Genomic DNA, 11,287 nt, shown 5'->3' with positions numbered 1-11,287 from the left:
AGTAGGGGGAAAAGTTTCAAATTGAACAACATCTGATAAAAAACCGACCCTCCCCCGGTTTTTTTCATTCAAATTCAAAGATTCTCTATAAAGATTAAATGTTGAATTTAAAAATTTTGGTTTTTGGTTTAATGTAGTTAAAAATGATTGATGTACACAGAAACCTAGCAGGGTGGGTTTTGGGGAGATTTAGTTTAATCTTTTTTTTAAAATAAAAAAATTTAGAGGTAAGTTGGTTTTGGCTAAGTGATAAATACTAGTTTGTGTATTTATTTTTTATGTACTTTTTTCAATTTTTTTTCAATTTTTTTTTTTCTGAGAAACTTTTATTCAGGCCAAATGATCATATTTTGTGTTATTTTTTTTCAATACTAACAAAAAAGGGTAAAATGTTGTTATTATTTTTTTATAAAAATTTTTAAAAAAACCCAATGAAATGTTGTTTATTACTTTTTTTCTATATTTTATATACATGGGTCTCCCCCCCAATTCCTTTTTTAACTTACGGGCTTAAATTGAATTCCCAACCCCCAAAATTTCCCCGCCACCAAATTCCCAGCCCCCCAAATCATTTTAAGTTTCCGCCCCCCCAAGTCCCCACCCTCCCCCCGACCCGCAACTGGCAGCCAGCCCCCCCACCACTCAGTGTGGGGGGATGTTTTTTTTGTTCATTTTTGCTTTTAAACCGGGAAAATAATGAAAACCCATTATGACTAATTTTGGGAATGGCTATTCAAAAGGGTATTAGATGGTGACATCATGTGTTTACTTGCCTGAAAGAATTAAAATTTCTCAATAACAAAAAATAGTAATAATAATAATAATAATAATAATAATAATAATAATAATAAAAAAACAATAATAATTTTAAAATAATAATAATAATAATAATAAATTGATAAATTGAGGGGAAATTTGCAAAAAACGAGGAGTGGGAACATAAGGTGATGTGTTTATGGGGGAAAACATTATCCCTGCTCTTCCAAACTTTTCCAAAATTCATTGTTTTTGGGGTTTGTAGATAAGTGTCAGCCCTTGGTTCCTTTTTTTAAATTTACTTTTGGGTTTTTTAATAGCAAAATTTGGGAAATAAACGCCCTTTAAATTTTTAAGGCAAATTCTTTAAAATTATTAAAATTTTTGTAACATATAAGTTTTTTTTTAAAAGAACCTGCCTCCCCCCAGTGTCCCGGTGTATGGTTACTTGATTTTCATGGTTATACCCCTTCCCCTTTATGTTAACTATTTTATAGTGGAGTCATGTCACGTGACCCACGACCCGATGCTCAAGGTTGAGGAGAGGAACAAGTGCCAAACGAAACACCCCTGCTTTTTTCCCTCCAAAAAGATAATCCGCCTGGACATATTTTTTTTTATTTACGTTCCCCAATTGGGAAACAAGACTTCATAATTAAAAAAATTTATATACATATTTTTATATCTGGGACTCCCCCTAATCATCTGCTATGAAAGCCTTATATATTTTTTGGGGATAATAAAAAATTCTTTTTAACTTATATGATAATCGATATTATTTCCTTATGTTTTATGAAATACTTAATTAAAATTGGGCTTTCCCAAATCCTTTTCCCCTAACCTCTCTGCCCAAAAGTTTTATGTCAAAAAAAGAAATAGTGGTTACAATATTTAGTGTAAATAAGAAAGTAAGTTTATTGGTATACAAAATACAGTTAATAAATTTAAACATAGCAGCATATGTGTAGAGAACCTTGATAACCCAAAAAGTCAGGTGACTTATTTCCATTGGGGTTTTTTGAGGGACTGGAGTGGTAGGGGAGTGATTAGGCAATTTTTTAAATAAAAACTTTTATTAATAATATGTACTATTATTATTTATAACATGTTAATAAATCATACATGTTAATAAAAAACATTTTATTAAAAAAAATAATAATAACAACTGGGAGCCCCCCCACCCGCCACCACTGGTCAGTCAGTCCCCAGCCACTGGGGGGTCATTGCTGTTTGTGTGGTGGTGAAAGAAAACCCATGCCGCAGTTCCCCCATATAATCATCCCCATTCAACTGTCACGTAACTGCATGTAAATCAATAAAAATAAAGATTTTAATTTAAATTTTTTTTAAACATCACAAGTCATCAGAGTTTCCCCGCCCCCAGTGGTAGTGTTCTTTTGTTCATTATTTATTAAACTACAGTATTAATGTCAACTCATTCATGACTGCAAAAAAAAAAAAAAAAAAAAAAATGAGGGTTGAAGAGTGGGTGGGGAGGACGGTCAGAGGCTTTTTTTATGCTGGAGTGAGTATTATCTCTGCGCCCTTTAAACATTTCACAATAATTCATTGGTTTGGGGCTTTGAATGTGACTGCTAAATAATTAACCATGGCCCAAATAAATTTTGGAAAGAAACTGGAAAAACCAAAGAATTGAAGAAAGAAAATTTTATAAAAAAACGAGGCAGTGGTGGGGAAAATCAAATTTTACGTGTTCTCAGGCGATTTTTGATTGTTTATGAGAACATAAGAAAGGAGGAACACTGCATAGACCTGTTTGGGCCCCTCATTCAGGTCCTTCACAAATCCAACCCCCAAAAACAGAATAAATGCTAGCAATAAGCTTTGAACATTCATTTTCCATGCAAGCCCCTTCAAATAACAACTCCACTTGTGTATTTATCCCAAACCCAATGTAAGCTACCCCAAGGTTTTAGCTTTTATGGACCTTGGGGAGCTTTAAAAAAAATTTGGGCAAAATATGAGTGGGAGGATTTCGTAAAACATTTTAAAACAAGTTATTTCATTTTATTATTTTTTTTATTTCCCCGCAATATTTGGGGACCAAACATTCCGATTTTTCCCCATTCAGGGGGTCTTTATCCCAACCCCGCGAATTTGAGGGAGACCGATACAGTCACAGGAAATTTAGAAGTTCTGCAGCCTGTGGGAAATCTTTGAAAAATGGTTCATGCACAGTTGTTTACATTCCCCCACATAAAACAGTGTCTCTGCATTGTTGTGGGTTTTTTTTTTTATGTGAAAGGGAAAAACCCTTCAGCCTTTTCTTGAAAGCAGTAGCAGGCACTTTTCCCGGAAATACACCATGCTTTAGCGAGAGGGAGTTGTTTTAATTTTGGGCGGTCAATTGTAGGGGCTGTTTTGGTACTTAATACTATTTGTCTGATGACAGACAAACAAATTTCCCTACTTGGTTTTTCTGTCCCTTATACATATTATAAGCATTGAGCATGGAAAAGTCAAGAAGATGGAAAAGTTTTATGTACCACTTTAACTCTTGAAACAACAGCAAACCCAATCTGCATGTCACATTTGTCCACTGAACGCATGTTTAAGGTGTAATAATCAAGCTGCAGGTTTTTGAATGGGGTTATTGCCCCTCTATGCTGCCCGCCACTGTCCCATTTTATTAGGGGGAACTGATGACAACAGTGCAACATTCGTTTTTAGCCCCCTCTTCAAGGGGGGCTCCTTGGCGTGGTGAAGAGGCTCTTGGTCTGAGGAATTAGACCTGTCGGTCTCCTTCCTCAGACTGAACCTAATTACTCCCCAATCCCCCGTTCCCTATCCCATCCTCCCCTTTTTCCTTTCCTCCTCCTCCTCCCCACCCCACCCATTTGCCCTTCCTTTTTGGCCTTTGGGTTTTTTTTTTTTTTGCCCCACAGGCACGCTAGTTCCTAGGTAGGGGAAAGGGTACCGGGGTCCATCCCATTCCGTTGAGGTTCTTGGCGGTGTCTTAGTTTGCCGTGGAATCTGGATTGCCTGGGGATGTCCCGATCCATCTCCGGTATCCCGGTGGGTGGCTTTGGGTGTCTCTCAGGCGACGGGTGTATCTCTGGAAGCCACCTTTCGGATTCCGGGGGTGGTGGCCAAAGGAGGTATGCTTTGTGGCGGATTTCCAGCCGCCCTCTCTCGTCCACCGAGGTAACTCGGCAGATGTGAGGTTGCTATCCCGGATTGCCGGTTTACTGGCATGATGGGTAGGGTATGGCACGGGTTCCATGCTGCATCTGCGCTACTTGCAGTGCTGAGGTCCTCTTGGGCGTGGAGGGAGATTTCTGGCCCTTTCATTCCTTCTAGGAACTATCCCTCCCTGGTCCCCCCTTTTTTTATTCTTTTTTTTTATTTTTATTTTCTTTTCTTCTTTCTTTTTTTTTCTTAAAAACAAAAAGAAAGAAGTAACCTAACCATGGCAGCCCTAGTCCATGAACCTGCTACCCCCGGGCCCCTTCTTGATACTGCACCCCGTTCTGACCCCGCCTCGTCTTTGGACCACTCTTCGGACGCTCCTCATGCCTCTGTACCTCTTGCCGGTGCTGTTTCCTCCCCCCCTTCAGGTACTGAGGCCTCGACTGACTCCTTCGATTTATCTGACCTTCGCTCTCCTCTGACTATGCTTCCGGCCTCTCCCTCTACGGTGCGGCAATTTTCAAATCGCCGACCCATTCCACGTCAGACCAACTCTGGTCCCACGCCTAAACGCCAACAGCAGTTACCTGCTGATGATACTTCTCCACCTTCTCGTTCTTCTCAGAAAGGATCGACACGTCCTTCACTACCTTTTCACGCTCAGTTTCAGACTGCACAATGGACTAAATTCTTCACTTTACGACCGACTTCCTCTACTGCCTATCTTTCTGACCACAGTATTGGCAAGGCACTCCTACGCCACGTTGGTAAAGATATTTCTTTTCATGCTCTTAAGAGCGGTATGCGCATCATCACCGTACAGAATGCTACCCAGGCTCATGAGCTTTCTTGTCTTTCCCATATCGATACTGTTCCTGTCACTCTTGACAAACATCATTCCCTCAATTCTTGTAGTGGTACCGTCATTCTGCCCCATACCATAGTTCAACAAAATTTCCAGACATGTGGCACTGACATTCTTGAACAGCTGGAACTCCAAGATCTCCCAATCCTCAAGGTAGACACTTACGCTCTTCCTGCCCGCGGGCGGAGACGATACCCTAGCAATGTGGCTCGTTTAACTTTTGACAGCCGTGAACTCCCATCCTCAGTTTATGTAGCAGGACATCTGTTACAAGTTTGAAAAGTAATCCCTACACCACAACAGTGTAGAAATTGCTGGCGATTTGGCCATCCAGCGAAATATTGCAGATCTATCGCCGAATGCCCAGTCTGTGGTGCCGATGACCATTCTAATACGTCTTGCAGTCGACCTCCCTCTTGCCTTAATTGTCATGAGGCTCACCCTTCGTACTCTCGCCGTTGTCAAGTCTACTTAAACGAGCGGGAAATCCGTTACCTCAAAGAGGCAGAAGGTCTCCCTTATGCCATGGCAGTTTCTCATTTCCGCCTCCAAGGGAGACTACCTCGTGTTTCTTATTCCCGTGTTTCAAAACGTCCCCTCACTTCTGGGATCCCATCTTCTGCAACCACCTCTGTGGTTACCTCTCCCATAGTCACTCCTGTATCTAATTCTTTTGCTGTCCTAGGCTCAGAAGTCCCTACTTCAACGCCTCAGTCTGATCTCGCTCCGTGTTCTCCCTCACAAGCCTCAGTAGCGACGAGATCTCGTATGACACCTCCTCCCAATCATCCCTCTACTTCTCAACAGTCAAAGAAAGGTCCGTTAACACCTCCTACCCATCTTCCACCTCCTCATTTTACCTTCCCTGTCTCTGTACCTGGTTCTTCCCCTCTCACTGGCTCTGTTACAAGTGTAGAGGTTCACCCTCCTCCTCGTACTGTACCTTCATCCCCTGTTCCCTCCCAAGTTTCTTCCTCTTCTGCCACCTCCCAGGTTTCTGCCTCTTCTGTCCCCTTCCATGCTTCTCCAGTCCCCCCCCCCCCCCCCCCGCCACCTTGGTACAGTCCATTACAGTTCCAATCTTTACTCATTCTCCCCCTACCATTTCCAATATTGTCTCCCATACGACGTCTCTGAATTCCGAAACACTTGAAGCAATCTCTGAATATATTGCAGAGACCAAACCATCAATGGACACTGATCCACCCTCCGTTCCTTCTCTCTCCTCTGCTCCATCTGCGCAACTCCTTTCTTCACAGCGCACTGTTCCTTCACTGCTTGAACGTTTTCCACTGCCTCCGCATGTGGACTTTTCTAACCCCTCTAATCCGTAGGAACCCTTACCTGCGGATTTCAGGTATCTTTATCATTGTCAATCATGGCCTATTTACAGTGGAATATACGCGGCCTCAGGGGTAATCGGGGTGAGCTTCAGATGTTACTCTTCCAGTTTTCCCCTGTTGGTGTTTGCTTACAGGATCCAAAATTACACTCTGCTGTTATCTCTCCCATCTCAGGCTATAATTTATTGTATTCTTCAGATCCTTTTCCTGATGGGACCTTTAATGAAAGTGCCCTTCTTCTATGCACTGATATTCCGTACCATCAGCTATTTGTTCATACTTCGCTGCATTACACAGCAGCCCGTATCCACTTGCATAGGTGGTATACGCTCTGTTCTTTATATCTCTCTCTCCTTGTCGGGCATTATTTATTCCGGATATTGCCTTTCTTGTTTCGTCATTACCTCCACAGATTCTGTTACTTGGCGATTTTAATGCCCACCACTTCCTCTGGGGGGGGTCTCACTGTGATTCCCATGGCATTCAGTTAGAGGCTTTTCTTGCCACGCACCCCCTCCATGTTTTAAATACAGGTACTCACACCCATTTTGATCCTCGGACTCACACTCTCTCTTGCATCGATCTCTCAGTCTGCTCTTCCTCCGCCGCATTAGACTTCACTTGGTCTGTTCTCCCGGACTTACATGACAGCGTTCATTTCCCAATCATTCTTACTTCCCCTTCATATTCACCACCTCTTCGCATCCCACGCTGGCAATTTGATCAGGCAAATTGGAACATTTACTCACACCTAACTGTTTTTAGAGAGGTTCCTTCTTCGTCCTCCATCGATGAGCTTTTACACCTCTTCTCGTCCTCCGTTTTAACCGCAGCTTCTAATTGTATACCCCAAACTTCGGGCAGGCATTCTCAGAAATGCGTGCCTTGGTGGTCTCCTGCTTGTGTTCGTGCAGTACGTTTGAAACGCGCTGCATGGGGCAGGTACCAGTACAATAGAACCACGGAGAGACTTCTTGATTTTAAGCAGAAGCGTGTGATCGCTCGCCGTGTCATCCGTGACGCTAAACGCACTTGCTGGCGAGATTGTCTCCACCATCACCTCTGCTTCCTCTATGAGTGCAGTCTGGAAAAAAGTACGAAAACTGAGTGGCAAATATTCTCCTGACCTGGCTCCTGTTCTGCGGGTTGCCGGTGTTGATATAGCAAACCCACTAGATGTTGCCAATGAAGTTGGCAATCATCTGGTCCGTATTTCTCAGGGACTCCATCTATGCCCCTCGTTTCTTTCCTCAAAGTCTGCCAGAGAGTTAGCACTCTTGGACTTTTCTTCTCTCAGAGAAGAACAGTATAATGTGCCTTTTACACTTCAAGAATTGGAGGCAACACTCTCAGCTTGCCGATCATCGGCAGCTGGGCCCGACGACATTCATATTCGTATGCTACAACATTTACATCAGTCAGCCCTTGCAGTCCTATTACGCCTTTACAATCTTATATGGTCACAAGGAATTCTTCCACAGCTGTGGAAATCTGCCATTGTTCTCCCTTTCCACAAACCAGGCACTACGGGACATGAAGCCTCCCACTATCGTCCCATTGCTCTTACCAGTGAAGTTTGCAAAGTGATGGAACGCCTGGTAAATAGACGTTTAGTGTGGTATTTAGAGACACACAACAGTCTCTCCACTCGTCAATATGGCTTTCGTAAGGGACGTTCTACCATAGACCCCTTACTACGCTTGGATACGTATGTTCGTAATGCCTTTGCGAATAACCACTCAGTTATTGCCATATTTTTTGAGCTTGAGAAGGCATATGACACAACTTGGAGGTATAATATTTTAGCCCAAGCCCACTCCTTAGGCCTTTGAGGCAATCTACCATCCTTCCTTAAGAACTTTTTAACTGACAGGCATTTCCGTGTTCGGGTTAATAATGTGCTCTCCCCGGACTTTATCCAAGCTGAAGGTGTCCCCCAGGGATGTGTTCTGAGCACAACACTTTTTCTCCTTGCTATTAATGATTTGGCCTCTAGTCTTCCATCAAATATTTGGTCATCACTCTATGTTGATGACTTTGCTATTGCCTGTGCAGGCGCTGACTGTCACCTCATTAGTTTCTCTCAAGCATGCGGTCGACCATGTTTCCAATTGGGCCACCACACATGGGTTTAAATTTTCCAGCACTAAAACCCACCAAATTACTTTCACTAGAAGCTCTGTCATCTCCGATCATCCTTTGTACCTCTATGGCTTCTGTATCCCTGAACGTGATAGTCAAGTTTCTGGGCCTCCTCTTTGACCCTAGGTAATCCTGGAAACATCACATTACCTCTCTGAAGGCAACTTGTCACAGCCGGCTAAACCTTCTTAAAACCCTTGCTCATCTTTCATGGGGAGCTGATCGTCGAACCCTCCTTCACCTACATTCCACCCTCATTTTATCGAAACTTGATTATGGTGACCAGATCTATTCAGCGGCATCTCCCACTCTCATTCTCATGCCATTGCTGTGTACACAGATGGCTCTAAGTCTTCTGACGGCGTAGGATTCGCAGCAGTGTTTCCGGACAGCATCGTACGAGGGCATTTACTATCTTCGGCTAGTATTTTTACTGCTGAATTGTATGCCATCCTTGCAGCACTTATCCGTATTGCATCTATGCCTGTGTCATCATTTGTGGTTGTCTCAGACTCCCTTAGTGCTTTACAGGCTATACAGAAATTTGATACACCTCAACCCTTAGTCCTCTGTATCCAACTTTGGCTACGCCGCATCTTTACCAAGCATAAAGATATTGTTTTTTGTTGGGTCTCTGGTCATGTAGACGTACCGGGCAATGAACAGGCAGACACTGCTGCGCGGTCAGCAGTACATGACCTACCAGTTTCATATAGAGGTATTCCATGTACGGACTATTTTGCTGCAATATCGTCCCACCTTCACACCCGTTGGCAACAATGTTGGTCTACTATGCTCAGCAACAAACTTCAATCTATTAAACTGAGTATAGGTTACTGGCCAACTTCTTATCACCAGTGTCAAGGTTGGGAGACTACTCTCTCCCATCTTCGCATTGGCCATACTCGTCTTACTCATGGATATCTCATGGAGAGGCGCCCTTCTCCTCTCTGTGAGAATTGCCAAGCTCCATTATCAGTCAGCCACATTCTGTTGGACTGCCCACTTTATCAACGAGCACGCAGAATTTACCTCCGTCGTCGTCTTCGCTCCGCTGCTCTCTCTTTACCTTCCCTTCTCGCTGATGGACCCACCTTTCATCCAGACTCTCTCATTGACTTTTTGACAACAACTGACTTACTTCACAAATTCTGATACCTTCAGCCCTTTCTACTTCAATCTCTTGCTACCCTCTACCCCCGTACTATCCCCAGCCCCGCTGTTTTCTGTAACCTACTGATCATCCCTCCTCCCTTCTGCCACCCAATATCCTCGCTTCCTTCCCTACCCTGCAGCGCTGTATAGCCCTTGTGGCTTAGCGCTTCTTTTTGATTATTATAATAATAATGTGGTTGTGGAGGTTGTGGTTGTGGAGGCTGGTGTGGTGGGTGGGCGGGGGATGGTGGCCTTTGTTGTAGATCAGCTGAGGCAGCGGCGTGGGTGGCAGCGTGGGTGGCAGCATGTCCCACTGCTAGTGCCTCACGGCCGTCACCACCACTACCACCACCATGCACATTTTCCAACTCAATTGCAACACTATCATCGTCATTTTCACTGTCTGTTCCTGTTGTACAGCCATGGGATGTACTCCGAGATGTACTCCTTCCCCTTGGAATAACATATGGCACACTACCAGAGCGCATATATTGTCGTATATAATGATGCTTCACTGGGGAATATTGCACTTCACTATCACTACTGGAACTGTTTTCAAGAGCTTGCAGTTCATAATCACTATCACTATCATCACAAATGCTCACATCTGAGTCTGGGATTTGGGAAAATAGGAGTTTCCTCTTTGATTCTGGTACAACTGAATGTGAACAAGACGGCCCAGCACCAGAGGTGGAAGGCTGAGGGTCGTCTGGGTTTTCCTAACTATTACCGATATTATGGTCATTAGTTTCGGTCGAAACCTCACCAAAACCTTGAAACTCATCTTCACTGGCACTTCCATGTGTATTAGAACTGTCACTGGGGAACAAAAGTGTCCCAATTCGCCGAGGAGTGAGGAACATCTTACTGCAAGGCATGGACATTGTGTACTAAGATGGCATTCCCACAATGCACCACTGGGTCTCAGATTTTTTTCTACCGCGCACACCGACCACACAGACCCATTCTCTCACATCTAGGCCTATCAGCCTTTTCCCGCGAGATTTGACAGCGCTAGAATTTATGCGTACTAGTACATCAAAAACCCCTGGGCGTAAGCCATACTAGTACGTCCAAAACCCTCAAAGGGTTAAATACGGGTACCCCCACCCATTTTGATCCTCGTGCTCGCACTCTTGCATCGATCTCTTGGTCTGCTCTTCCTCCACTGCACTAGACTTCGCCTGGTCTGTTCTACCGGACTTACATGACAGCGATCACTTTCCAATCATTCTTACTTTTCCTTCATATTCACCACCTCTTCATAGCCCTTGCTGGCAATTTGATCGAGCAAATTGGGACCTTTACTCACAACTAACTGCTTTTAGTGAAGTTCCTTCTTCATCCTCCATTGGTGAACTTTTACACCTCTTCTCAACATCAGTCATAACTGCAGCTTCTCATTCTATCCCCCAAACCTCAGGCAGGCATTCTCAGAAGTGTGTGCCATGGTGGTCTCCTGCCTGTGCTCTGGCAGTACGTTTGAAACTCGCTGCATGGGGCAGGTATGGGTACAATTGAACCACAGAGAGACTTCTTGATTTTAAGCAGAAGCGAGCAGTCGCTCGCCGTGTCATCCGTGATGCTAAACGCACTTGCTGGCGAGATTATGTTTCCACCATCACCTCGGCTTCCTCTATGAGTGCAGTCTGGAAAAAAGTACGGAAACTGAGTGGTAAATACTCTCCTGACCTGGCTCCTGTTTTGCAGGTTGCTGGTGTTGATATAGCAAACCCTCTTGATGTTGCCATTGAAATTGGCAATCATCTGGTCCGTATTTCTCAGGGGCTCCATCTATGCCCCTCATTTCTTTCCTCAAAGTCTGCCAGAGAGTTAGCACCCTTGGACTTTTATTCTCACATTGAAGAACCGTATA

This window comes from Cherax quadricarinatus, chromosome 30 (genome assembly GCF_038502225.1).
Source record: "Cherax quadricarinatus isolate ZL_2023a chromosome 30, ASM3850222v1, whole genome shotgun sequence".
NCBI lineage: Eukaryota > Metazoa > Arthropoda > Malacostraca > Decapoda > Parastacidae > Cherax > Cherax quadricarinatus.
Note: the sequence above shows the minus strand (reverse complement) of the source record.